Genomic DNA, 4710 nt, shown 5'->3' with positions numbered 1-4710 from the left:
CCAAGCAGACTGGAATGGGATTTTGCATGATCTTTTGTGCTTGAATTGGTCTTAATTATATAACAATGTAGATCCTGTTGTCCCTTTGAATGAAAATCTAGTCAACATAATTGATAGGCGTAGCCCTTCTCGTGTGCTAAGGTACCGAGTGAAGGACAAACCGTGGTTCAATGATGATTGTAGACGTGCTTATTTGGAGAAGCAGGAGGCCTATCATCTTTGGAAGGATAACATATCAGATTTGAACTGGAACAACTATACTCAGCTTCGAGCTTTTGCTCAGAGAGTTTATGCCTCAACCGAAAAGGAGTACAATTTAACCTTAAAAGAAACACTTTCTGGTACAACTCAGGAATATAAATGGTGGTCTCCCCTTAAATCTGCACTCTTTGGTGTAGATGCAACAGTTCCTCCTTTACTTAAACCAGATGGCTCAGTCACTCACTGTCCAAAGGAAAAGGCAACCCTTTTGGCTGATGTTTTTGACAGCAAACAGAGTAATGAAAAACTTGAACTTCCTCATTCCTGTTTTCCTGAGGCTAAACTAACTAGTTTAGCTTTTCGATCTATTGAGATTAAAGCTCTGTTGGTGGACCTGGATGCTTATGGAGGTGTAGACCCAAATGGTACTTTTCCTTTGTTTTTTATAAAGACAGCAGAATTTTTAGCTCCAAAGTTATATGTTATTTTGCGCAAGTTAGCAAGAAGAGGAGCTTTTAGCACTTGTTGGAGAATTGGTAATGTTACTCCTCTATGTGAATGTGTTTGTGGTAGCTCAAGTCCCACTGATTACCGCCCAATCTCCATAACTCCCATATTATCTAAAGTTTTCGAACGTCTTCTGGCAAAACGTCTTAATAGGTTTGCTGAAGGTAATTATCTACTCCCTAGTTTGCAATTTGGTTTTCGTAAAGGCCTTGGAGCATGTGATGCCCTTCTTACAATCTCCAATGCTGTACAGAAATCCCTTGATTGTGGTCAGGAAGTTCGTATGATTGGCCTTGATTTTAGTGCTGGCTTTGACCGTGTTAATCATGAGGCCCTTGTTTTCAAACTGAAACAGTTGGGAGTGGGTGGGTCGATTCTTGGCATTATTATTGATTTTTTAAGTAAAAGATCTCAAAGAGTTGTTGTTGATGGGCACCATAGTGATTATAGGAATGTGATATCCGGTGTTCCACAGGGTAGTGTTCTTGGCCCATTACTTTACATACTATATACACATGACTTATGGTTTGCCCTAGAAGACAAGCTTGTTGCATATGCAGATGATGCTAATCTCTTTGCATCAATTCCATCCCCTGAATGTAGATCTGGGGTTGGTGAATCCCTTAATAGATATTTAGCTAGAATTAGTGCATGGTGCAAATTATGGGGTATGAAGTTGAATCCTAACAAAACTCAAAGTATGATTGTAAGTAGGTCAAGGACGGTGGCTCCTCAACATCCGGATCTCAGTATTGGTAATGTTTCTTTAAATTTGTATGATTCTTTCAAAATTTTAGGTGTGATTCTCGACAGCAAATTTACTTTTGAGAAACATATAAGGTCTGTGTCTTCTTCAATTGCACAAAAAATAGGCTTATTGAGAAAATCTTTCAAGATTTTTGGTGATCAATCTATTCTGAAGAAGTGTTTTAATTCTTTCATTCTACCTTGTTTTGAGTATTGTTCTCCTGTGTGGTCTTCAGCTGCTGATTCTCATCTTAATTTGTTGGACAGAAACTTACGGTCTAATAAATTTCTTATTCCTGATCTAGATAATAATCTCTGTCACCGTCGTTCAATTAGTTCATTATGCATGTTGCATAGGATTTTTCATAACTCTGACCATCCTTTATATTCAGATCTCCCTGGACAATTCCATCCTGTTCGTAATACTAGGCAGGCAGTTAATTCTAATAGCCAGGCCCTCTCCATCATGAGACTCAATACTTCACAGTATTCCAGAAGTTTGATTCCAGCTGTTACCAAGTTGTGGGATGATCTTCCTAATCGGGTAGTTGAATCAGTAGAACTTCAAAAGTTCAAAGTTTGAGCAAATGCTTTTTTGTTGACCAGGCGGACATGAGTCTTTTTATAGTTTATTTATGGCATATGTGTTTTTGATATTGTTAATAGTTTATTTATGACATGTCTGTTTTTACGTTGTTATTTTTTTAGAATGATTTATTGTTAATTGGTTCTCTTCATTCATTTATTAACTTATTTCCTTTCCTCACTGGGCTATTTTCCCTATTGGAGTCCCTGGGCTTATAATATCTTGCTTTTCCAACTAGGGTTGTAGCTTGAATAGTAATAATATATATATATATATATATATATATATATATATATATATATATATATATATATATATATATATATATATATATATATATATATATATATATATGTATATGTATGTATATATATATATATATATATATATATATATATATATATATATATATATATATATATATATATATATACACATGCATATTTTACCCCGTGGTCTATTTCATGAGTTTCCCAAATTTGGTAAAAAAGAAAGATATGAATACGTATTTACAAAGACTCTGACAAATCAGTACGTAAAAAGGATCATTACTCCTTATTTATTAGGAAGTATTGAATGTAGAACCATGATTAGTTGCATGACTATATTCATGGTGTAGTTACTAATCCTATATTAAGGCAAAACTATGGATATAATTGTAGATTTCATTACCAAACTATTATTATTATTATTATTATTATTATTATTATTATTATTATTATTATTATTATTATTATTATTATTATTATTATTATTATCATTATTATTATTATTATTATTATAAGCTAAGCTATAACCCTGATTATGATAGTAAGATACTAGAAGACCAAGGGCTCCAATAGGGAAAAATAGCCCAGTGAGGAAATCAGACCAGGAAATAAAGTATACGAGAAGTAATACACAAGCAAAATAAAATATTATAAGAACAGTTGCAGCATTAAATTACACATTTTATATATAAACTATGAAATTTGCATTAAAAAAACTAGAGGAAGAGATAGATTAAACATCGTGCCCGGGTGTACCCTCAAGCAAGAGAATTGTACCCCAAGACAGGGGAAGGCTGTGGTATAGAGGCTATGGCAATACCCAAGACTAGACAATAATGGTTTGATTTTGGAGTATCCTTCTTCGAGAAGAGCTGCTTACCATAAATGACGAGTCTCTTATACCATTACCAAGGGGAAAGCAGCCACTAAACAATTACATGGCAGTAGATAATCCCTTGAACGAAGAAGAATTGTTTGTTAATCTTAGTCTTCTCAGCTGTATGAGGAAAAAAAATGTGGAAAGAATAGTCCAGAGTATTCGGTGTATGTGCAGGCAAACAAAAATAAGCCGCAAACAGAGGAATACAATGTAGTACTATCTGGCCAGTCAAGAGACCCAATAACTTTCTAGCAGTAGTATCTCAACGGGTGGCAGGTGGCCTGGCAAATCTATTTCATATAGAATACAGAGACAAACAGTAACCTATACAAGTGAAAATTGGACCTATTTAACTATAGCTATGAAAGGAGCAATGGCAAAGTGCAACCGAATTTGGAATTCTGCCTCCGCATACTAGACGTTACTAACAAATGCTAAAACATTGAAAAAAAGGCTGAAGTTTTGGGAAAAAATATCTATTACGTTCGCACAGAATTTATTTTACAAGTTTAAACTTCGCTTAAGAAATGAAGCCTAATACCGAAAATGCATGTTCCTTACGGTAAAAGCCAATATTTGAACATTCCTTCTCTATTTCACGATAGAGCAATTAAGTGGGAGTTGCCTTTATTAGAAAAAGAAAACGGTGCAATTTCTTTCATTTTCCTGCTATTGCCCATTTGTACCATTATTACAATGATTTTCTTATTCAGACCTGACTGAAGGATGTATGGTTATCGAAATCTTTTGGAAATGTGTTCTTTGGAATACATATGTCCATCGCATAGTGAGTCCACGATAATGATAATAATAGAAACAGCAATAATTATAATAATATTATTGATAATAGTATCATCAATTATCGTAGTAATAATCATGATGAAAATAGCAATTAAAAGATAACAGGAGTAATGATGATACTGTTATTGGTAGGAATGATAATAATAATATAGAAAATAAATGTGACTAAGGTATAATGATAATGATAATAACAATAACCAATCTTTTATTTTCAACCAGTATATCTTAAATTTCTGAAAATCTGGCATGGAGAAAAAATAGAAGGTTTCGTTATGGTGGCAAGTGTGTGGTGTACAGCACGTGTATCACACATGCTCGTACACTGTAACGGTATTTCTGTTAATTGTACATTGTCGTTATCACTCTCCCCTTGCACTGATAACCTGTTCATGCCTGTATGTTTCTGCAATTGTCATGCCGTTCTTGACTGGAATGAGTTTTATATATACTCGTCTCGTCTCTCAATCACCTCCGAACGGCTCACTTGCACATCAGTGACCAGCGGAGTGCCCACCTCCCTCCCGCCTTCCTCCTCACTGCTGTGTCTCACTGTTTGATGATGCTGCCTTCTGACACTGACTCTACTATCAACGCTACATCACTGAAATTACCTTTTTTTACCAGTGGGGAAGTGTTCACCGAGTTCCAGCATGTTGAAGTCCAGTTTCACATCAGGTGCATGACTCAGTAAAGCTCAAAAGCAGATTACGTTCTTGCGG

Source organism: Palaemon carinicauda, unplaced genomic scaffold (assembly GCF_036898095.1).
Source record: "Palaemon carinicauda isolate YSFRI2023 unplaced genomic scaffold, ASM3689809v2 scaffold55, whole genome shotgun sequence".
NCBI lineage: Eukaryota > Metazoa > Arthropoda > Malacostraca > Decapoda > Palaemonidae > Palaemon > Palaemon carinicauda.
This window is presented reverse-complemented; position numbering follows the sequence as displayed.